Genomic DNA, 26,108 nt, shown 5'->3' with positions numbered 1-26,108 from the left:
TCCCATGACATCTAATTTATCAGCCCACGCTTGTCGATCCTTCGTCACTTCAGGAAGATGATCTTTTTTTTCATATAAAAAATATTCCTAAATTCTCCATGTGCAAAAAAAAGTATCTTTGCCTCAAACTTGCGGACTGGGGATATATGCTTCCGTATGAGACCGGATTATACTCCAATCGACAACAAAACCTGGAAATTTAACCATCTGGATTGGAGATCCCACAATAAGCAACATTGTCGAAGATGAAACAGAAAAATTACTTGCAAAAATTAGGTGTGGCCTCTTCTGCTGAATGTGATGAGCATTTATAATCAGTCAGAGCACTTTTATTTTCGTATAATTTCTCTCCAATAAAACAACATTGTTTCAATTCAATTAACTATCGCGGTGATCTTATCGCATAAGCGCAAAAGAAGGGAGAAACACGAAAAAACTGGCGCCACGCATTGATAATGATATTTTGTTAAAGAAGTTTCTTTATGTGGCATATATTTCTGTTTCTCCAATAAGCCTCTATCGCAATTGATATTACATAATTGCGTACCTATTTGTATGAATTTCCTCTAGTCGCATCTTCAGTCGCTGTACTTGACAAAATTTTCCGACCATCAGTGTTTTAAACGATGTACAATGGTCCACGAAGAAATGCATTGAATGGCTCGATGTTAGTGATTAATGATTAAATAATTCCCGAAGATGTTTAGTATAAACTTGTATTGCAAATATGACAATATCATAAACCTATTTCATGCAATAGAATTTCAATAGAATCATTAAGTGATTTATTTCTTATTCTCTGTCATTTTGTTGAATGAATGAGCAAAAGAAATGCTGCAAGAAAATTCAACATAAGAGAAAAACCGTCAGCAACAGAAATTGCATGATGAACTTTCCCCTTTTGGACTGTCGGAAGTGATATATACATTGAGGGTGGATATCATAGGAAAAAAACTTCCAGTGTCCAATTCAATTGGATTTTCCTGCTCAATCTGATTTTCAATGACATTGGCGCGAGATTTCTTTTGGGCAGTAAAAAAAAGTTTGATACCTGTCCATCCAGAATTTAATAAAAAGATAGAAACGCCCCTGTTAACCTCTTGCTAACACCCCCAAAAGTAAGCCAAAAACAATCTCCCTCATCTTCTTACCGTCCCTGAATTTGTATTTGACTTGTCTGATTGTCTTGAGCTTCATTTTCGAATTAATTGTGTTTATTTTTCCTCGCCATCGCATATGTCAAGCTCTTGCACACCAAGACGTATATATCAGGGAAACAAGACTCTGAAACAAGAAGTAAACAACTTTTCCGGAGAAAAGGAAAATATGAAAAGAGGGATGGGGTTTGGATGGGAGGCACAGGGGCCTGAGGCTTACCAAATTCCAAAATTAGAGCTTTCAAAATCTTGTCTAAAAATATATACAATCCTTGAAGTCACATGGAATTATTCGAAATTTAAAGGTAAACACTCATTCAAAATTTGAAAAATAAATTTATGTTAACACAACCAGGATTTTGCAGACTAAAAGTGTTTTGGCTAAAAAGTATATCTATGCATAAACTGCAAAAACCGTTGTTGCAATTCGAAATTTTGAAATATTGAAAAACATTAAAGGAAACAAGCAGTTTTTTAGACTTCGTTACCCACGTAACCCCTTAGGCGTCTTCTATACGGGGGGATTTCGGAATGCACTTCACTGTGCTATGCACCGGTGAGTCTCGGGAAATCTCCCCTAGTGGTTCATTCCTGAGATAAATTTTCTCCACCCTCTGTTATAAATTCTCCAAGTGTGCTCTAACTAAAATAGATAGTCTGGAAGACTTTCTATTTTATTTCGAAACGTTTCGATCCTTAATCACACAGTGTTTTACAATCAAAGAATTTGTTAAATAGTGGTAAAGTTAGTATATGCCTGGTGACGAACACTTTATAAGGAAGAGATGGGGCACCGACCCTCTATATCAAAACCGTCCTACCGCAGGATTTTATGCCAATATTGTTGCTAAATTAAGAAAATATCCTAATTTTTTTTTTTATTTTTCTATAAATCAACTTTATTCATATACATAAGAAATCTATGTATATAAATATCCTAGAAATTAGTTGAATATCACTTCTCAGCTGACAAATTCCATAACTCCACAAGGATGACTATTTAACAATTCGACCATATTCTAATGAAGATTAAACGATGCATTCAGAAGACTGATCAATATCGTGTCCCTATTTCACATGCCTTTCGATTCTTGATAACTTTGATAATAGTTCCCGAAAAAAGCATCTCTTGAAAAACAAAAAAAATTATTTAAAATCGCTTGAAATATCAAAATATTCGAACATAAACAAATGGAACTTTCGAAGAAGGAGATTTTAAGCGCCGAAATATAGGCAAAAATGCAGCGGTCTAATATCAAAAGTCCCTTTATATCAAAAATGTTGTTTCCATAACGCTTTTTAAAAAAAATAAGTAAAAAAAACATCAAAAAATAAGAGAAGTCATCATCTGCAGGAAAGTAATCCCCAAAAAGGTCTATGATATGTAAGTTTTGAAGGCGATACATCTTTTTGATGTTATACATCAATTAATTATATCTTAAAATTTCATAAATTTTAAATGCTTCTCTTTTCCAACCCTATCTTTTAGATATCGTCTTTCATTAATGGTTTATCTTAGATTAGACTTTTCAAATTGTTTAAATCTTGATACTTGAACACCCATTTAATAAGGTCCTTTTAAAAAAATCCAAAAAAGTAAGATATATCTTAAGTTTTGAAATTTTAAAATATCGGTTCATAATTTTGAAAAATTAATATTCTGCGTTTTAGATATAAATATTCCAAGACATTCGACAAATTTTACAGCTTTTTCTGATTTTCTTAATCTTAAAAAGGCCAATATATCTTATCTCAAACTTCAAATAGGGGAGGATGGGGCTATTTAATAAAGGGGAACTTCCAATTTTTTCAGATTTTTTGATCTCTATATTAATCGTATCGAGACACTTTATTTGCTATTACAATGCAATCATTACTTCAATCTGTGAGAGTCGAGTCAGAGATCTCACCGCCCAAGAGCCAACGGTCTTGCCTATTGCGCCACTGAGATCCCTTTGATCTCTATTAAAGAAATGGAATAAAACCTTTATATTACTAAAGCGATAGCTCAGCCGCATGTTTATAAAAATATTAAATTTTGATACCTCTTCTCGTTTCAGTTCTACACTGACTGGTGAGAAATCCGAAAAAGTTAAAATAACATTCCGGAAATGTTAATTTCACCCTGCATTATTGATCCTAAAACGGTGTAAATATTACCCTTTTTAGGTGTATTATGGGTTAAAGGTTCCCTTATTCATGTTAATTTTACCCTCAATAAGGTGTAAAATTAACATTAAAAAATGTTTATAAATTTTTACGCCTAAAGTGTTAAATTTGCGAGGAAAAAATGTTAATCGCACCCCCTTTTCTCTCAGTGTACAAATGATTTTATAAAATTGCATAAAATTGAAACTTTTTGGGGTGTCTTACTTTCAGTATTTTATTAACCATTGCAATTATCCATTAACGGATATAGGGGTTAGCAAAGAGACGATCCTCACGAGGTCCCTACACTGAGGGGGCTCCCTGAACAGCTCTTTTAAATATTTTATACGTTTTTTCTAACTCAAAAGACATATAATTTTATCCATCCGACCCTTTTAGGCAGGTTTCAAAATTTGAATTTACTATTCGATTCCCATTAAATGTTAAACAAGGGCCTAGCGAGAGAGGAACATCTTTGTTTCTCATCTCTGTTTTTTCATTTAAAATATTTTTCTATTTAAAATAAGATTTAGGGTGAAAAGAACATCTATTGACACTTTATGAACTCGTGTAAGGATTTATTTGTACCATTTGAAGGAATACGAATTTCGAACACTTATCGTTATCGAAAAACGCAGGTTAATGAAAAAACGTTATGTATTATTTAGATTTTTTGGATGCATAAATTTTAACATTTTGACAAAAGTGTCAATAGGGGTTCCCTGCCGAAGAGCTGTTCCTTCGATCCTATGTATAAAAAATCTGAAAGCTTTTTTTGGTTGAAGAATATTATTTTAGGATATTATTCTCAAAAGCTTCAAATGCAATATGCTCCAATAAAAAGTTACTCAGATCCATGAGAACATTTTTATAACCCTTTGTTTAAATCCGACAAAACTGGTGCAGAAATTTAAAAAAAAAAACGATTTTCCTCGAAAAAGAGTTACTATGTGAATTTCGTCTTTCCTAAATGTGCTATTAAAGATTTCATTGATTTTTAAATAAGTTCAAATTAATAAAAATTGGACTTATATTTTTGAAAATTTTCGTGAAAGGTCTTTTTGAGTTCAAAAAACGGTTTCTTTTGGGAATAATCCTCCAAAGTGGCCACTCCTCTTTCTAAAATCCTAGCTACACTAAAACTGACCTAAAAAAATCGCCATCTTGAATATTTGAAAGTCAAAGTTTAATTGGTCTTGAAATCAGTAATGAATCGGTTAAAATATCCGTAAATGACTTATCTTTCTCGAGTTTACATTTTTTGTTTGTTATGTTTGTAACTCATGCAAGAACATTCTAAAATGATCGTTTCTATACCAATTTTTGATTTTGAAATGCTTTTGTGATTTTTGAATCAATTTGATCTCTAGTATACTAGTAAGCACCAAAATCATCAAAATTGAGCAATTAATACCAACATATAAGAATATCTTAAAGTTTTGAAATTACAAAAAAATAGTAATTAAAAGTCTTTTATGAAATCTTTGTTCAATTGTTTTCTTCTTGTGTTTTTTTTTTAATTATTAGAAAATTTTATAATAATAATTTTAATCCATTTCAGTATCTCAAAATCTAAATAAATGTAAATTTTTATTTACTATAAACTGATCCATTTTTGTATGAAATTGCCCTGCATAAGGGACTTTCACCCATGTTGCCATTTAGGTGAAATCATCTTCTCTAAAATAGATCAGCGAAATTAAAGGATAAATTTTCTTAATTTTATTAACCCTAATCCCTAAACCCAAGTGTAATACGGGCTTCAGATCTAATACTTTTAGCCATATGGCTTTACTGCTCTAAATTCTTATCAATCAAAAATTTTTGGAAAAAAGTAACTTAGAATTGAAGTATTAAGAGCAGGTGACCTATTAAATTCTGAAAAAGCAATAAAATTGGTTGATATTTAGGATTTTGAGACCTTCAGAAATTGAGCTAAACCTCTAGTCTGAAGACCGTTTAACTTACAGAACATAAGGGAAGAGCACCAGCGATCGGCAGTGTTCCTCGGATCGTCACGTTATTATCAGATTGTCGCACCAATTCAAATGAATTTATTTAAATTATTATCTACTTTTTACAATTTAACTCCGACAAGAATGCAGTGCATTAGTTCAGATTTAATTTTTAAATTCAATTTTCCGTGAGACACCTGATTAAATTTGTGACGATCCGAGGTACAGAATACATAGTTGCAATTACATCTATTTTTATTAATTTATTGTAAAAATTTAAAATTTAAATACGGAGATATAGTTAAATGAATCACTAATATACCGATTAACAGACACAAAAATACCAAATAGTATTTTGAGGCTCATATTTTCAACTAAAGATCGAGCATGTCTCTTAACATTCCGATCCGTGGTACTCTTCCCTTACCTAGTTTTAATAACTTTTATCATTTTTATAAAACTACCTCAAAATCCAATTTGCAATTCAGGGGCGAACTGCCCCACCCTTCCCTATTATCGGAACTCAATCTATACATTTGAACATCCATTTCTGTAACTTTGAAAGCTTTTCGAAATCATTTCCGAATAGCATATGACTTCGAATAATTACTTTTAAATGCAGGGTATAAGACAGTGGGAATGGTATTTAAAAAGCATAACATTATCCCATCAATTTGTAACGTTTGGAGAGCATTGCAATATTGTGAGCTTAAACTAAGGTCATAAATTTTCGAGTTAAGTGCCCCTCGGAAAGGACATCAATTGGAAACTTGTGGAGAGAAGTGAAATATTCTTAAGTATATCTGTCCAGTGTCAATTGCGATGTCGATAATAAATTGATAGAGTCGCCGAACAATTAAATAATCTGACGTTCTAAATTGAGAATAATAAAAATGTATATGAGTGAGCCAGTCAATCTAATTAAGCAGACAAATTTATACGAATTCGTATCAATTTCAATTGGACTGGAACATCTCTAATGAATTAATTGAATCAATTACTGGCTTTAGTTAAAAAAAGAGAATGCATGAGAGTCACTTGAGGTCCATGGGGTGTATTATTTTCCATCATTGATTCCTTTCGTATCTCCATGAGCATTTAGAATTTGTTAAAACAGAACTTTTTTATTGGTCTACTTCTTCTCTCTTAAATGCCAGTTTTGCTATCTCCCCAAGTAATTTTGTCAGGAGATTAATTTGTCGGTTAAACAAATTTCATTGTCGACTTTTGCCATCGAAGGGAAAATTAATGAGTGACTATGTCGTTTGGATTTTTATTGAATAATTTATAGTTTGATTTGATTGGAAGATAAAATATCTCTTTCCAAATAGAAGTCAGGCAGCTGTTTGCAAAATCTCCTTCTCCCCAATCTTCTTTGTCCGGTAGTTTCTAAAAACAAATAAATTATTCTCAAGGGTTCTCGCCACATCGTCATTTTCTATCTTTCGTCAATTAGAATCTCTCTTTTTGGTGTTCAGGCGAAAAAAAATAATACTTATAGATTATTGCGACTGACTTTTTATCCCATTTTTTCCACATTATTGGGACATGAATTAAAAGTAGACTCTTCTGAGCTTATAAGTTCAAAATTTCACGAAATTTATAATGTGATACGCACAGTAAACATGTTGAACATTTTGAACATATGTTTACAAAATAGAAAGAATTTTAATGTACAACGCAGAATCACCCTTTGTTTGGAAAACGTGTGTTTGGCATTTCTCCTGAAATACGAAGATTACAATGCCATGAAAAGTGCGTAGAATACTTCTTGTTTTGTTAGTATGTTTTTGAAGTTACGTAGGATATACCTACGTCTCCCGTTCTTACCTAGGATATTCCTAAAGATCTCTCTTTTTTCATACACTGAGAGAAATCCGAAAAAGTCAAAATAACATTCCGGAAATGTTAATTTTACCCTACAGTATTGATTCGAAAACGGTGTAAATATTATCCTTTTTAGGTGTATTATGGGTTAAAGTTACCCTTCTTTCATGTTCATTTTACCCTTAAAAGGTGTAAAATAACATTTAAAAATGTTGATATATTTTTACACCCAAAGTGTTAAATTTATGACGCAAAAAAGTTAATCGCAGCCTCTTTTTTTCAGTGTATTATATAAAATTTATTAATGACAAAATAAAATTAATTATGCGTAACTTGTAAGTTATCGCATCCTCTTTTTAAAATTTTAAGATATTATTGTGTCTTATTTAAAATATGAAGCAATTTAATCTAGGTTAACATTAAATATGTCAGCATTGTCAGCATTAGTTAAGTTATAATTTACAAACATAAATAAATGAAAAGCTAGGATAAGCCTAGAAGAGCTTAAGGTGAAATTCTTAACGTGAGATAACTTGGATCGTATGCAAATTCGATTTGGAACTAAAGATGACAGATATTATACAGTATTTTGGAATCAAATTTCTGAAAAATTGCAAAATTATTAGTTAAATCAAAAAATAAACCTATATGGGATAGGATCAATACCAAAATGGGATAAAATCAACACTGGAGTACTCTAAAATCAATACCAAAGAGGGATGACAATACCCTAAAATCAATACGAAAACTGGGATAAAAATATCCTGAATCAATACGAAAAATGGGATAAAAACACCCTAATATCAATGTAAAAATGGAATGAAATCAATGCCGATATACCCTAAAATAAATACCAAAATAGGATAAAAATAATACCACAATACCTCTAAATCAATACTGTAATCAAGTAAAATCAATACTCACGAGGTATTGATTCTAAAGAATCACTGAGAAAAAAGAGAGTGCGATTAACTTTTTTTCCACATAACGTTAACATTTTTAGGTATAAAAATATATCTACATTTCTTAATGTTAATTTTACACCTTTTTTAGAGTAAAATTAACATGAAAAAGGGTAACTTTAACCCCTAATACACCTAAAAAGCATAATATTTACACCGATTTCGGATCAATACCGCAGGGTGAAACAAACATTTCCGGCATGTTATTTTAACTTTTTCGGATTTCTCTCAGTAATATTTTTTAATCAATACGAAAATGGGGTAGAATCAATACCGAAAAACCCCAAAATCAATACCACAATAGGATAAATTTAAAACTAAATTTACTCTAAATTTAATACTATAATGGAATAAAATCAATGGTACAATGCCCGAAAATCAATACTGGTTACGAATAAAAATTAGTGAATTTATGGTATTGAATCTATGACAAGGAATTTTTTCAAACGTATCCCAAAATACCTTAGAGTTTAATACTCACGAGGTATTGAAGCCCTTTTACTACCAAAAGTATCCCATAAATGTATTGATTCTAGGGTCTTTTTTCTCTGTGTTTGGATGAAATACAGATATAAATGTCCTCTGCAATTATGGCGAAATGATCATCAAAATCGATTGAGCAAGTGTCGAGATAATTGAGTTTATGGAATATGGAAATTGTTCAAATGTTTTAGAAAGTTGTAGTATTTGGTGAGATCTTTCATTTGAGCCCTCACTCGTCAAAATCGGTCAAATAAAACCGGAGATATGGCGTTTTGAATTTAGTGAACTTTGACCCCCATATCTCTGGTTCCATTTCAACCACAGCGAACCCATGCCACTTTTTGTAAACTTCATATCCTAGACTACAAACCTCTAAAATGTGATCAACTTGGACAATGACACTTTTGAGAAAAAATTAGTTTGAATTTTGAAGCTATCGCAACGCCACCTGTGGTAGCTTTTTGAACTTTCAACTGAAAGGGCTCATCGAGACGAAACCAAAAAGCCAAAATTTGTATCATTTATAATTTTTTACGTAATTTCTGAAACATATGTTCATTAACAAATTTTTGACGCACACTGTAAATATTTACAAAAATAGTAATAATTTTCTTAATTACGATCTAAAGTATTTGCAAATAGAATTTAAAAACAAAAACATTTTTTCCCTTTGTTAAAACTCTAATGAGAATTCACTGCTGTTTCAAAGTTTTAAGTTGATAAGTCAGCAAATTTGATTTCATATTTCTTTAGGTTACTTGTTAGCTTCGGAAAATTTCATGAAATCGAAATTCGCTTTCCTTTCTTTCCTTAAAGTTTTGAGTATGTCTATCTTACTCTTCGGCATTCTTCCTCTTTTTATGGACGTCAAAATACAATCAATTATTTGACGTCCAGTTTTAAGTGCAAACGAAAAGGATAGACATATGCAAATCATTTGACAAAAAAGAGTTGCGAATTTTGATTTCATGAAATTTGACTAAGCTAAAAGATGTACCAGAGCCATTATGGCTTCAACTCAGCTTTTAGAACAGGAAAATTTGAACAAATTAAAATTCATGTTCCTTTCTTTCTCAAATCCATTGGCATGAGCTTCCCCGCTCCTTCGTACTCTTCTTCTCCTTTTAAACATCACATAATCCAAATGTTTGCAAAAGAAAGGGATGTGAATTTTGATTTTATGAAATTTTCCTACACTGAGAAAAAAGAGGGTGCGATTAACTTTATTTCTTCATAACTTTAACACTTTTTAGGTGTAAAAATATATCAACATTTTTTAATGTTAATTTTACACCTTTTTAAGGATAAAATTAACATGAAAACGGGTAACTTTAAACCTCAATACACCAAAAAGGGAAATATTTACACAGATTTCGGATCAACACTGCAGGTAAAATTAACATTTTCGGAATGTTATTTTAACTTTTTCGGATTTCTCTCAGTGTAGGGTAAAATGAGGTGATTTGGAACCATTTACAATTTGGGACATTTGAGATTTTCTCATTGTTTTAAAGATTCAAAATGAAGAAAACTGTTCCTTTTCTTTTTAAACGTCTTCTTCTTCTATTTTGCAGTCTTTGTTTTCTCTTTGCTCATTTGAAACAGTGAAAAAATCTCAAGTGTCCCAAATTGTAAATGGTTCCAAATTACCTCATTTTACCCTAATCTAAAAAGTATACCGGTATGCAATATTGACCAAATTTAAATTTTAAGTATCACATGCTGTAATAAATCATTATGAAATCTTCAGAAATATCGGAAAAATTTCAAAGTCTATTTCCCATTCTCAAATTATAAAATAAAAATATTATTAGATAAATCAAATTTTGAAAATTAGGAAGAGTGTTCGTATTTTGGAAAAATTCATTAAAATTACATAAAATTTTCAGTCTCATCATGTTAATGCCTTCGGTGAATGTTTCCCTTAACTTTGGGACTATTGCATGGGCAAGATAAGGCCACCCTCTTGAGTATTTGTGTGCCCAAAATATAGAGTGGTCTCGAAATTTCTGTCTGCCAGTTGCACGATAAGAACAGCCCGATGGCCATTGTATTTTCGACGGGGTGAAAGTTGCTCCGAAGGGATGGAAGTTCCACCTTCCCAGCCATTCCAACCTCTCAAGCGATTTCCCCAGAAATCCTGATTGCTGAAAGCAATAAATAGCAATTAATATTTTTCTCAACTTAATTTGCAGTAATTTTCGTGGAAAAAAATAAATATATAGCACTATACAGTTCAAGTTGAAATTGCGTTGCATTTCGTCTGGGATTTTCCTTGCGGAATAATTTTCCCTCGTTAGTGGAGTGTGCGTGTCACATCCTTGAATACACAATTTCCCATTTCTCTCCCAATAATGTTGCTGGTGCAAGAGTCCTCAATGGTAGGAATAGATGTCTGTGTGTGTGTGTGTGTTCCCGTGAATATCCTGTGACTGTCGCTATGACTACCAAAGTAATCAATTGTGGAGATGGCATCATTAAACTGTGAAAATAAAATGGAAATGCACGTTAGAATGAGAATGGGACATTTTCTATTCTTTCTCCTCACAAAACCCATCCTCATTAAATGTCAAATACAATTTTCATTGTATTTTTCTTCACTACTATACTTTTCTCACCATTTCCCATTTAGATCTTCTTGTAGCAGAGTCTTCTTCTCCCTACCAGTTAGATCCTTTTCAGGTAAATATGTCCAGCAATTGTAATTCTCTGGCGCACTGCTGGGGGCGCATAAAAGGAAAATTTGACCATCAAATGGATTCCTATTGATGTGAAATTATCCAACAGGAAGCACTTCAACCGTCTCCCTTCCATCGTCATCAATATCGTTTTCGGATCTTACGAAAAAAAAAAGGAAGATAAGAAGAAAAAATGTGAATTCGTTCATAATAGATTAGATACTGTTGAAACTCTCAATATTCTTAACGCTACAGCAATTTTCCCGGAATTTTCCCTTAATATTTTGCTAAGAGGGGTGTAGACAAAACCCAAATCTCTTCTATGTCGGATTTTACCCTCTATAGGTTCTGTTATAAATCTTTAAATCCGATTTTCGAATGAAAATCATACAAATTTTACAAAGGAATCAAAACCAGATTACTTCAAACTTTTTTATCTATATCAAAGAAATTCCTTTAAATTTGATGTTTTTTTTATGAATACAAAAGATAAACTGAATATTTTTTCGATTGAAACATTATCTGAAGGATAGAAAATCGAAATGCTTTGAGATATCGACTTCGGTCCTTGCATGACCCCCACCTTAATTTACAATGTTGCGCCTAAAACCAATTTAAAATTTAAAATACAATAATTCATCTTTCCATTACATTCAAATTAAAAAAAAATCCCCAATATATTTCCTTTCATTCAAAAAATATTTTTCTCTCATTCTCCTGTGCAATTGTGTCCATCACTGAATGCCAAGAATATAATGGCCAGTTCCTGGTGAATGACATGGGTTGGCATGAGGGTGGAATGGGAGGGAAGAATTTTGTGGTCAAGGAAGGGTTTGTGGAGTAAAATGATGGATTGGAAACTTTGCAGACGACATACGATAGAACGAAACCCTCAATAGAACATTCTCTAAAGTTATCTGAATTTCCACGATGACTTCGAGGAAGAGATTCACTGAATTTTTCCCTGAATAAAATTGTAATACATTAAAGCAGGAAAAGTGCTGAACATTCTTATTTTTCTCATCCATAGTGCATTGTGGGTGAGTGTTGAAGCTTCCAAGTGCTTTTCTCACTTGGACGATTAATCAAATTTTCTCACTCACAGACCCAAAAATAGTGTCTTCCCTGTGTCCATAGCACAAAGGAGATGATGGAATCTGAGCTGGAGAGCGGCTTATGGACCCACACTGCCCACAATGAAAAATGATTCTGGGAAGGAATTGAATATGAAATTATGCAATGTAATGCTCAATTGTGAATATGTCACACTTGTGCCTGACTTGACTGTCGACGATTGACAGCCTGATTTATTGATAGTCAAATATTGGAAAAATCATCCTTAAGAGGGGAGACTTGCAAACATTTTCCAGTAATATATTTAGTTTTGAATATCAGATCTTAAGTCATAACAACACAAGAACATAACTTTTTCAAAAATCATATATTTTTCTAGAAAGTTGTATTTATCTTCTTGCATTTGCCTAGTGAAGAGAATTTAGGTCACGCCCCTTCGAGAATTTTAATCAAATAAAGGTAAAATATAAAGAAATAGTATTGTTGAATACTGGAATTCTATAAATTCTAAAAATCATACAATTTAATTTTAAACCACGCCCTTTAAAAATAATGGCCAAAAGGAGTTCACATTTATCAAATTCCAGATTCAATAATATGGTTCTGTGTAATACTATTCAAGTACACCACAATAACCAGTTAAATCCATTAATTTTTTTTATTTAATTTCTTAAAGTTAATTTTAAGCCACGCCTCTTTAAGAACTGTGACTAAACTAAGTTACAATATTAATAATTTTAATATAAATTTATAAGATTCAATAAAATACTGCGCGAGTCTACCTCAACTACAACCATTAAATCTATCTGGTAAGCTTTTAATATAATTCTGATATGCATTTTTAAGCCACGCCTCTTTATGAACCACTGTAGAGTCTTCCAAATTCGAACGATATTTTCAAAATTAACGGAATTCATGTCAAATGAAATTGTGCTTTGAATCAAATACCCGTATCTTCTCACAAATCTTCGTGGTGACGAACTTCCTTTTCATTTCGTATACTACTCATAATCTTTGTAAATACAGAGGTACCTCGATAGAGTCGACTAATTATTTCCAGACCTGTTGACTCGATTGGAGTCCGAAAAAAATCAATTAAAATGTGAAATTTTGATAGAAAGGGATATTATTTTATGTTTGTACTAGATCATTGGTAAATTCAAAACGATAGCCATAAATTCTGCACCCTCTGGTCAAAAAAGTCGTATGTTTAAACAAAATTTTGAGATTAAGGAATGATTTTACGAAATGTTTTTATTATTAATACAAATCTTAAATATAAATTACTCTCCATGTGGTATTATTGAGGTCCACCCAAGATGTTAAGATAAGGAAATGGTTTCTCAAAGATTTCTGTTTTTCACTTTTTTTTAGAAGTGCTCCAGTAGATATTTAATTATTGAAAATTCTGATGCAATTAAATCAACGTTATTAGATAGAATTTTTTTTAAACTTTTAGTATAATTAAAGAAGAGATTGTTAGTTTTTCTTTTCGTTATGACAAAACTATGGCTCTAAACTTCACAAAAACAGCAATATAACAAAATTTTCTCATTTTCTGCTTCTTCTGTAATATGGGCGCTAAATGGTTAGAGATATCGACTTGGAGTCTTCAGATGACCCCCTAATAAGTCAACCTGAGGATCCCTTCACCACTAATAACGTATTTTTCCGATTACAAGAAAACACGTCGTATGGGTTTTATTTAGAAGATGGAGGGGAGGGGTGGGGTGAAACGAAAGTTGTATTAATAATCTTCAAGTTGACTTATGGGGGGGTCCACCGAAGACTCCAAATCAATATCTCTAACCATTTGGTACTTAAAGCGTAAACGTGCAAAAAAGGAAATTTTAACCGCTTTTTGCTAACCAATTTTAATTTTTAGTTGCCTATTTGTTTTTGATCTAAATTATCTCTTGAGATACTAATCTTATTAATTAGAAATGTAACTTAAAATAAATTTACATGTTTTCTTAAGAAGGGTAATTTTTAAGTAAGTTCTTTAAACAGTTTGAATAAGTTTGGAAAAGGTTTCTACACTAGGTTATACTCAAAAAATCTAGCATCCTATACGTTTTTCCTTTTGTAATCGAGTTCATTTTTGTTTTGGTTTGTGCCATAATAATATTCACTTCCAAATTAATGATGGCTCAAAATTCAAAAAAAAAAATAGCTGTTGACTCTATTGGAGATTGACTCTATCAGGGGTTGACTCTATCGAGGTCCCACTGTATACCGTAAACAGCACATAAATATGATTTTCAATCATCTATACAACACGAATTTTCAACAATAACCTCACAAGTGACATTTTGAGATCAACCGTCTTTCGAATTATGAGATTCATATTTGAGATACTCTACTATGACTAAACGAAATTGCAGAGAGTTCCGCTTTCAAAGAAATTCCCGGAACCGAAAAAAACCGCAAATTCACTCCAAATGCAACAGAAAAATTGTATACCCACAGGGGAGGTTTTTGGAATAAGTTATGTGGTCTTCAGATCAAAGGCTTAACTTCTCTAACTGGTTGTTGGTCAAGGTTTTTGGGAAAATTTTGATTTAGAATTATTAAACATAGAAAGCAAATGATCAATGAGATTTAAAAAAACCAGTAAAAGTGACAACAATTTAGGATTTTGAAACCTTCGAGTGCTGGGCTAAATCTTTAGTGAGAAGGTCACTTTATGGAAACGCCGTGATGTAAGCAAAACATTTTCCGCCTATTTTTCAGCCTATTTTCAGCGGCAACGGTTCATAAGAAATGTATTTCCAATAGTAGGCAATCCATGTCAAATTCCTTCAATCCATTTTCACTTAAGCTGGAACTCCTTGTACGATTTTAATAAGTTTTTAAATTTATAACTTATAAGATTCAATAAAATACTGCACAAAGTAAAATGTAATTTTAAGCCACGCCCCTTTAGTAGTCGTAGCTAAAAGAAATTAAAATTTTAATTAATGTAATATTTAATAATAAGCTTCAGATCTACTACCCGAGCATACCAGAATTATCAATTTAATCACTATTAGGATTTTTATATAAATCAGTAAATTTAATTTTAAGCCACACCCTTTAAGACGAAATGTACTAAAAATTTTAATAAATTCAACTTTCTATAATTAAACTCAGTAATTCTGAGCAATCCTACCACAACCATCAATTGAATATGTTAGACTTTTCACATAATTCTTAAAATATAGTTTTAAGCCACGCCTCCTCAGAATCTATAATTAAAAAATATTAAAAATTTTAAGAAGTTTAGATCCCCACTATTAAAGTGGGGATATATCGTGCTTCTCAAAAATACTACAAAAAACCAATTCAATCTGTTACGCTCTTTATTCATTATCCTACAGGGGCGTGGCTTAACTAATAATACTTGTAGCTCCACCTATATCAAACCTTATGGGGGTTGTGGTATCAGGCTGAGCCATAATATCATCGTAATTAACATATTTTTTTTATGAACTTCAGTTAACTGCATAATTCCTGAATGGGGTGTGGCCTAAAGTTATTTGTAGGTAGAGTTTTCTCAAACAATGTAACACTTCTTTTATTGAAAAATAAAAAGCATAGGTTTTATTTTTTCAGTGAATTACGAAACGAAATATCTACAAAAGTCTCTCATCTCAAAATTTACAGTGCTTATTTTTTCAGCAATTCTAAACAAAATTCGCCGAAGAATAACATTCTATAAGCTCATTTGATCCCTATCCCTTCAAGGGATAGCCAGCGAAATAGAATTCACGTCCACTTGAAATTTTACCAAAGGTTTTCCTTCTTAACCTCTTTGGATGTCCTGTGAAAGTGTATTCTTTTTCCCAGAAAATACCCTCAGTGGAAATATTTCTTCTATTTCCATTTCGTAGAATTTTCCCCATCCAACTGGAGCTTGGACAAGAAAAAACCTTGCCATGAGGGTGAATGTTCGTGTTCGTTTTCCTTCCATTGGGATTTTAAAGAAACATTTTTTTGTGATTTGACCGGGAAAAAGAAGCGGAAGAACCAGGGAGGAGAGAATATGTAATGCGGCATGTTTCCCTCGAGATGACGTCAAAATATGGCTCCTGACCACTTTGAGGGAGTTTGGGGGAGCTATGGATAAAAATGTAAACGAAAATAGAGGCAGGAAAATGAAAATACATAGGTTACCTTACATAAATATAAGGCACTGAGGGGATGTTTCCAGGGCTGTTATTTTGTTATTTTTCATGTTACCCACCCAGAATCTGGGGAGCGATTTACAATGTGCCCTTGTGTACACAAGGAAAAATATATATTTTTATCTGAATAGATTGGTTGGGATCCCAGGGCTTCTCCTTTCCACGTGGAGATGGGCAAAGAAAAATTGCCAAAAAGCAAGGGCTTTTTTGAGGAAAAGAAAATTGTATATGGCAGATTGAAGGGAAGAGAAAAAAGACATCTTTGTCATTTTGAGTCCTCGAGATATGGAAAATGTATTTTTGCAAAGGAAATTTATGTTTTATTGTTGTCTTTTCCCCATCCAACGTTACTTTTTTCGCAAATGCTAGAGGAAAATTTCACATCATCCCAAAACTGCCAATCATTCATCCCTCGCTCGCCTCGAAAGCTGTAATACCTGGGCAAAGGAAATGCTGGATAGAACATAAGGTGAATATTAAACTTCTAAAAACAGTTTCTTTCGATAGCAATAAGTATCTGGTCTAACGTAATTACAATTTTTGTCTTGCTATTTAGTGAAAGTAATAAAATATTTCTGATTAATTTATTTCAATTTTTAATTTTTAAGTAAATTATTTTGCAATAAAAAAATAAAATTAAAAAAGAGAAAGATTAAACAACCTTTGCTTCAAAAATTCAGCTAATTTTGTTGAAAAATCAGCAACTTTAACTTGAAAAATTCAGTTACTTTTTTTTAAGAAATCATCAATTTTTGCTTAAAAAATGCAGCTACTTTTGTTGAAAAATTCAGCTCATTTTGTTGAAAAATTGAGGAGCAACATCTTCTTAAAAAATTCAGGAACTTTTGGTTGAAACATTCAGCTATTTTTATTGACAAATTCAGCAACTTTTGCTTGAAAAATTCAGCAACTTTTGCATGAAAAATTCAGCAACTTCTGTTTGAAAAATTCAGCAACTTTTACTTGAAGAATTCAGCAACTTTTTTGAAAAGTTGAGCAACTTTTGTTTGAAAAATTCAGCTATTTTGTTGAAAAATTCAGCAACTTTTTTTTCAAAAAATTCAGCTCTTTTGTTGAAAAATTGAGGAGCAACTTCTACTTGAAAAATTCAGCAACTTTTGCTTGAAACATTCAGCAACTTTTGTTTGAAAAATTCAGTAACTTTAGTTTGAAAAATGTAGCTACTTTTCTTAAAAAATGCAGCTACTTTTTTGAAAAATTCAGCTCATTTTGTTGAAAAATTAAGTAACTTCAGCTTGAAAAATTCAGCAACTTTTGCTTGAAAAATTCAGCTACTTTTATTGACAAATTCGGCAACTTTCGCTTCAAAATTGCATCTACTTTTGTTGAAATAATTAGTAACTTAAAAAAAATCTTTTGCTTGAAAAAAACTTGATTAAAAAATGCAACTAAACTTTTGTTGAAAAATTCAGCAACTTTTGTTTGAAAAATTCAGCAACTTTTGCTTGAAAAATTTAGCAACTTTTTTGAAATGTTGAGCAACTTTTGTTCAAAAATTCAGCTATTTTGTTGAAAAATTCAGCAACTTTTATTTGAAAAATTCACCAACTTTTATTGAAAAATTGAACAACTTCAGCTTGAAAAATTCAGCAACTTTTGCTTGAAAAATGAACATGTGTTTTTATTAGCACTTTACTATCCTTAAGTGCTTCCACATTATGTTATGAACCACATAAACGATTTTTCCTTGTATTGGCTCCTGTCACGACTATTTGGTGGTTTCAGAACACGCCGAGGACTGGAGAAAATAGTCGAGACATGAACCAACAGAATGATAAGTCGATAACGCAGAAGCACTTGAGAACAGTCATGTGCTAAAAAAAACATGTTCATTTTTCATTAAATTAGCAACATAAATCAATACTATTTAATTTTATGTCTTATCTTCATATTGGGTTAATGTTTCCCTTCCTACAAATATGTCCATCGCCGTCTTAGCATTGAATTTAACTGCCGGAACAAAGCTTTGATGGACTAGAATTTTTTAACCATTACTTTAATAAACTTTCAACAGACATTGTATTTTATTTTTACATTTATTTTCATTCATTCGTCTGTCCGTATAGTCAAATATTTAGCTGTATCATGTCAGTTCCCCAAAATAATTTAACATTTTCAATGAAATTTCTCCTATATCGTTATAAATATTTGAAAAACACCCTGTAGAAAAGAAGAAAATTCCATGAAAGATACTGAAAATCCTCCCTGAGGCAGAAAAAAGCACCATGGAATTTTCCCTCGTCAGATTTTCCATCCATTCGTGTGTATAAAAAATTTAAATCGTAATTTGATGGAAGGTGGGTGGATCCCTTCAGTCTTCCTATAAAACTGAAAATTGATAAATGATTGCATGAATAAAAATGTTGAAAGGTCGAAGGGTGACCCTGGCTCAATCGACAAAAATACACCCAAGGCGAAGAAAAGCGGATTTTCGAGGGAACAGAAAAATTTTCATGAAGCTCGAGGGATGAATTTTTTCCTCCTTGATTGAGTTTAAAGGAGGCATAAAGAATTTTTATTGAAGTCTATAAAAATTTGTGGCTTTTCACCAACGGGGGTGTGTTCATTTGAGGCCCTTTTTTCTTCCTGCCCACATATGCCATGAGGGATGATTTTTCACTTGGGAACATTTTTTCCATAATCCCCCGGTGAAATGTGAAAATCTGCTGTTGTAAATTTATGGATATAAAATTGTATAGTCCAGGAGAAGTCCTCCTTAATCCCAGTGAATTGTCATCATCCCACAAACTTCTTTTGTCATTTTCCCTAACAACAATGACAAAAATGCTTCTCTCACCCACAGATTTTATGATTGTTGGCCTCGCATAAAAAATATCTTACATAAATTTGCAACATCTCCAAGGAGAAAATACTGTGCAACTTTTCATGTGGACACTCTTGCTGGATATGCTCTATATTGTGCCCTTTTTTATGGGGATCCTACCAGCTTTTGACGCAGCACACAAGAAAATGGCACAAGTGAAAAAAATGTCGCGAAACATGATCCGCATACAAAATCAGCAATGAAACCACTACCTCATTTTTCCATCGGCAAAGCTTATGACACATCCACAAACTAACACTCAAGAAAATCGAGACTGACGCCTAAGCATGAATAAGAAAATTTAAGACACGCCTGACTTTTATTTATTATCAAAATAAGCCATTGGTTGTGGAATTTGTAAGGAAATGTAACAATTAGGGATGCAACATATCAGCAGAAATTTTAAGAACATATTCATTCAATTCCAAAGAATTCATTCGCCAAAAATAACTGAGTATGATTCACTTGTTCAGTTTCTAAAATTTCAATAGCACACATACATAATTCATTGATATTTAATACAAGAGATATAGGGGATAGTGGGGCTATTCTTATCACGTTTTTCTTTTTAGTAAGATAGAGGTATAATCAAATTACTACTCTAGAGAAAAACTTTTGTCACTTCAACAAGAAAAGTTTGTTAAAATGATGTTCTCCTAGAATATGACACAGTTTTGTCAAATCAGAAGCCAAACAAGATCAAGTTAAAAATTTATCAATATTCGTTTTCCATATAAATTTTTATAAAATCCAGTTGGTCGTCTTACAAAGTTTTTCTTTCAGAATACTTTCGAGAAAAAGGTTTGTCATTAATTTGTTAAAAATACGTCAATAAGAAGGTTTTCATGGTTATGTGAAATTGATAAGTTCCACACAGTTAAAATAAATAATCCAAAAACAATTTCCTTGTGGAGTAAATTAGTCAAATTGAAACTGTTTTTACATGAAAATTTTAAGAAATTTCCCATCTAAACGACCTTATTATATAAAACTATTAAACAAATCTAATTACTGGATTACCTTGAAAAAAAGTTTTGTCAAATTAACGAGAAGTTTGTCAAAAGGATCTTCTTTCATGCAGAATATGGAAAAGTTTTGTTGAATAAGTGGTCAACTGAATCTTATTGAAGTTTGTTAAAACGATGTTTTTATATATAAAATGTGAAAGAAAATTTTGTGAAATTGGTAATCAACATCCTTTTGGCAAAATATTAAGAAGATGCTTTTGAGCGCATAAACAAAGCTTTTCTTTTTGCAGAATACCCAAGTACCTATTTGACCGTACTTCAGATTCAGATCATTAATTAGAAAACTAAACTATGCTTTTTTTTAATTCTAGTATGTTGTAGCTGAGGTCGGGACATTTCCAACGATGGGTCATGCCCCTTCCTTAATATTCCCTGACTTGAGCTATAATCAAAAATGTCTTGACTGGACTGCATATTTTCGGTATTAATACAGTAGACTCTCTCAAATTCAGGCATTTGGGACCGAAACGTCACCCAAATTAGAGAGAAATTCTGGCATCAAATTGTTTAAAATGCAATGATTTTTTGTTTACTTGCATACTCATATTAAGTTTACATGCTCATATTAATTGTAAATTTCATGAAAAATGAATAATAAATGACGATGTTAAAGGAGCCGAATTAGCTAGATTCTACTGTAAAGCGATTTCAAAAAAAAATTTAGTTTATCGTATCTGAGATCGAGACCTTTCTAACGGTGAGCTGAATCCGTCCACACTTCCCACTCCTCCCCATCGTATCCCGACCCTTACTATATCGAACTTGGCCGGGTTTTATCTCTAATATTTATTAACCGATTTTATTGAACTTTCGTTTACTTTTATTGGCCTACTGTGCTCAAACTATTTAAAATAGAAAATGATTAGTGATAAACTCAAATAAGCTTATGGTAGCTGAGATTCTTTACAGGTGACCTCAAAATGTGTGCAGCTCGGGGTGCTTGCAACTCGGAATGGGTCCAGGTCAAAATCCCGAAAGCCAAAATCCCGAAAGGTCCAAAATCCCGAATGGGCCAAAATACCGAAAGCCAAAATCCCGAATTCTTAAAAATTTCATAGCAACTCCCACGATTAAACCTGCGCTTTCTGAAGGAAAAGGGAAATTTTCTCTGCCTTGCGAAATTATTCTACACATTATCCTCCATATAATTTAATCCCTTTCAGGATTTTGGATTACGAGATTTTGGCCCTTTCGGGATTTTGGCTGCCTCCGGAAGTTGAACTGTTTCTTATGTGTCCTCCTTTACAAATTTTACCCTATAATAAATATGTGTGGCTTTTTTCCTCTCTTTATTATTTCTAGCCTATTTCCAGTGCAATTGTAACAATGATATTGTAACAAATAACATACAGTCTGTGAAAGGACGTTTCCATCATTTAGTCCTGGAGACTGGAATCAACGCTAAGACGGCGATGGTCGCATGGGAACGGGAAGGGGGGAAAAAGACGATATGAGATGAAAATAAATTGAATTTAATTTAAATTGAATTGAAATATGTAAAGTGAACGAAATTCAAATAAAGACGGACCTACAAGTAGGTGGTGTGGGTGGTGTGGAAGTGGAATGAACCTAATATTTTTTGTATAATACAGGCCTATGCAACAATACTGTTTATGGTAGTGATTCTCGTGCGGACTCTATGCTTCGAGGAGACGGGGGCAACCCAGCGTCCAATGGATCGACGCGACGGCGTGGACCAGGACGCCAGCTCATTAGGGATGCGAAACTGGAGAACAGTGGCGCGCAACAGTCTCGAGTGGCGACGGGACCTGAGTCAGGCTAAAACCAGTAATTGGTTGTACCGCCGGTTAAGTAAGTAAATAAGTAAGATCCTCGTGCATTTGCGTTCATGCGTGAAAGCCAGCCAAAATATCAAATTGTTGGGTGGTTTTTGAGCGAAATTAAAATAGGAACAATGCCGATTTTTTAAATAAAAGTGAAAAAATCTTATCAATGAGAATGATTCTACTAATTATAACTTGATTCCTTATTCTTTATGGTAGCAATAAGTCGTTTAGCCTTATTTAAGACCAATTTATTATGAAGAGTTTCTTGCTTAATTCGCTCCATACGCATTTGATATCATTCTTGAGCTCATCTACGGTGCCTACGGTCTGATACTGTTTAAACCCTGTGTTTACATCTCTTGCAATTATGTCTCATAGATTTTCACTTCGTTGGGATTTGTGTCAAATAAATCAACTGGCCAATACAAAATTAACAGTTGCTTCTTCTGGGAACCACTCCATTACAAGACTTGCTTCGTGAATTCTCGTATTATTCTACTAGAAGTTGACATTACCACTGGTTTAAACTTCGGAAAATTCAACGATTTCGTGTATTCATTCACATAAAATGAGTGAAAACTGTTGCACTTCACTTGGACATTTTCACAATTTTTCACAGAGATGTTTACCATCCAATAAGCTGACACAGAACTCAAAGTACATTATAATAAATGTTAGTACAACAATATACTAATTTTACTTGATTTTTAAAGTGTATTTTTAGCTAATACCCGTTTATTGTCTCATGAGACAGACATTTTCTGAATAAGCTAAAGCCATTGCAGATTGAATCTATACGAAGAATTCAATTATCTTTTGTGTCAGACTATTGGATGATGAACACCGTTGTGAAAAATTGTGAAAAAGTCCAAGTGAAGTGCAACAGTAAATTTCCCCACCTGTACGTGATTCTTCCTCCAATTCAAAACCGGATGAAGAGGACATTCATCCTCGAAAGATCGTGAAGAATTAAAGAGTAAAAATCAAGAGAGGTCTATTTTTCCGTCCCCTATCTGCGTAAATTCAGCGTAAATTAGTGTCAGTTGAAGCATAGTAGGGGAATGTAGGCATGGTTCGCACAGAGTGAACCTTCAAACGATGCGAATTTTCTCTTTATTTGCAAAGAGCTGACCTACCATTTCTCATCTCGTTTCATAAGCTTAATAATGATCTATCTTATGGCTAAGAAATAGCGAAATAGCTCTTTACAAAGAAAGAGAAAATTTGCGTTGTTTGAAGGTTCACTCTGTACAAACCATGCCAACATTCCCCTAAAGGAAGCTTTCAGGCTTCGCACACACTCTGGCTTCAAACAATTCACAGTTTTTCCATATTCGTTTTACAAATCTAACCTAAGTTTCTCGGGAAACTTGTATTGAAAAATTAGCTATTGAAATATATTGCTATAGATTAGTCAAATTCATTAAGGAGTATTAATTTATTATAATAAATAATAATAAATAATAGTAATAAAATTAAAAATTAAGGAGTATGGGAAAAATATGAAGTGTTCGAAGCCAGGGTATATGCGAAGCCTAAAAGCCTTCCCCTACTAACTAAGGGAAAAAGCGCGACCTTCGAACGACATATGCATATTTATATTTTTTCAATGTTTTATAAATGAATTTGGTCCATTATAATATTATATTTTAGTAGCTAGTCCAATACCTCAAATTTCCAGAGAGTAGCTATGGGTCAAATCCATAAGGAATATAGAAAAAAATGAATTGTGCGAAGCTTGAGTCGTCCGAAGGTAGCGCGCCGTCCCCTACAGGCGTGTTGTATAGAATTTTCTTTGCATTTTGATCGTGAAAAAAAATTATATTGGTGTTCTAGCACTACAATAAACCAGTTTTTCTTAAGGGAGGTGCTATTATTGTGAAATCTGTACTACATCCATTAAAAAAAACGAATTCATAACCAATAAAAAGCATTGTATAACCTGTTCAGGGACAACCCCACTGCAAAGGTAGAGGGTTTAACGCATGCGTCTCATCTAATTTAAATAAATGTAAAATAGGAAGGGTGAATAATTCCTGTCAGGATTGGTTAAAGGGCATTGCTTATTACGACTGTTTTTTTTCTAAAGCCGTAACATCTCCCTGCATAAAGGCAATCCTCAGCGGAACTACTAAATAACGACAGTGCCTGAGGATTGCCAAAGAACTTCCTCTAATCCCTTTGGGGTGCGTCACTCAACAGTCAAATCACATTTTTGTGACAGACAGTGCAATTTTCCGACGCACTTTATTGCATTGGGTGAAAATTGCCTCAAGTTTCTTTTTTTTTGCTCTCTCGGAGGAATTTCTTTTGGATGGTGATTTCTCTTTGTGATGCAAGAAAGAAAATTCCACGATGAATGCATATTTTCTTCGGGGGGAAAATCCAAGGGCGGATCCATAAGGGTAGCTCCTGGAAAAAAAATCATGAAATGCAAGCCATAGAAGTGATTTTCAACCCCTCAAGTGACGTTAGAACTCAAACACCAATACATTTGGCATTTGTGGGGTTTAATGTACATTTTATGTATTTCTGCAGCATATAAGATTGTGTCGTGTATTTGCCATAATTATCTTTCTCAAGCAGTCCACACACTTGTTTCGTCTCTTCACCCTCCTGACCGCCCCTTTTTGCCGCCCGAGAAAATCAGCGCCGGCAGAGGGTGGAGAATTTCCACCTTCTTCCGACATTCATCAGGACTTTCCATCCAACATGTCCCCCTTCTTGTTTGGCAATGCGAATGAAGCGTGAAGGAAAACTTTGACATTCTCAATGCAATGTGTACATTGGAGTCTTTGCATGTCAACTTTCTTTCCCCTAATCGAGGTGGTTGAGTGATATTGCTAAACTAAGGAAAATTCTCAACTCAATGTATGCGAGGGAGAATGTTTCGTCTGCTAAACATAGCTGTTTTCTTCTCTTGAAGTAAATCTTTTATACATAAAACATTCTCTAAGTAAGGTAAAATCAACACAGATGAAACATACCCAGAGAATTCAAGGATCAATTTTTTAAATAATATTTAGTACAGCAATGTACTAATTTTTGTTAATTTTTTTAAAATATTTTCTTTAATTCTAATGCTTGTTTGTTGTCTCATATATTAAACATTTTCTGAGTAAATTAATACCTGAAGAGATCAAACCTGCCCTACAAATTCAACGATGTTTTTTTTGCATTTTAGTACGACCGTGTACAAATTTTTCATCGTTTTTAATTTTTTTTATCTAAGGCCTGTTTATTGTCCCACATATGAAACATTTTATGAATAAGTTAAAACCTGTATAAATTAAACATAAGCTAAAGAATTCAAAGATGTTATAATTAATATTTAATACAACAATGTACTAATTTTAGTCGATTTTTTAAAATAAATTTTTTAACTAATACCCGTTTGTTGTCTCGTGAGAGAGACATTTTCTAAATGAGCTAAAGCCATTAAAGATTAAACTTATACAAAGAATTCAATGATTTTTTTCAAATTTAAGTATTTAGTACAACAATAATGTACTATTTTTTTTGATTTTTAAAATATTATCCTAATGCTTGCTTATTTTCTCGCAAAAGAAACATATTCTGAGTAAGTTAAAACGTGCAGAGATAAATCCTACCCAAAAAATTTATTGACCTTTTTTAGATTATTGAAATTGTATAGAATTTCCATTCTATAGGATCTCTTGAAAATAAGAGACGAAAGACGGTTGGATTTTGAATATGCATGGAGGGAGAGAGAAGGAGGAAAAAGTGGTGAATAAGATCAGCTGGAAAGAAAGTAGGGGAATGAGGGGGAACGAGTATGGGCATTACGTAAGAGACTTGATTTTTGCAAAGAGACGTGAGGAGAGAAAAAGTTATAAGTTTATTTGTGAATTATAAATTAAATATTAAATTAAAATACAGAAAAACGACAGTGACGTAGAGTTAAACTGTGTTCAGTCTAGTAGTGGAGAAATTGGTGGAAATAAATAATTGGTGAAGGTGATAATTGTGTTTCACTG

The 26,108-nt window shown here is 32.6% G+C and overlaps 1 long non-coding RNA gene across 1 annotated transcript in view; it reads right to left on the bottom strand.

The window, feature by feature from the left end:
* Positions 1 to 10,432: 10,432 nt before the first annotated feature.
* Positions 10,433 to 26,108, bottom strand: part of LOC129808298 (uncharacterized) — a 39,655-nt gene continuing 23,979 nt past the window's right edge. Inside the window, exons 2-4 of the long non-coding RNA XR_008752363.1 lie at positions 11,151 to 11,369; positions 10,766 to 11,014; positions 10,433 to 10,679 (exon numbers count right to left, since the gene is read on the bottom strand). This is a non-coding gene — a long non-coding RNA (uncharacterized LOC129808298). The remainder of the gene's footprint in view (positions 10,680 to 10,765; positions 11,015 to 11,150; positions 11,370 to 26,108) is intronic.

The sequence above is a fragment of the Phlebotomus papatasi genome, chromosome 3, assembly GCF_024763615.1.
Source record: "Phlebotomus papatasi isolate M1 chromosome 3, Ppap_2.1, whole genome shotgun sequence".
Taxonomy (NCBI): Eukaryota; Metazoa; Arthropoda; class Insecta; order Diptera; family Psychodidae; genus Phlebotomus; species Phlebotomus papatasi.
Note: the sequence above shows the minus strand (reverse complement) of the source record. Positions and strands in the feature narration are given on the sequence as shown.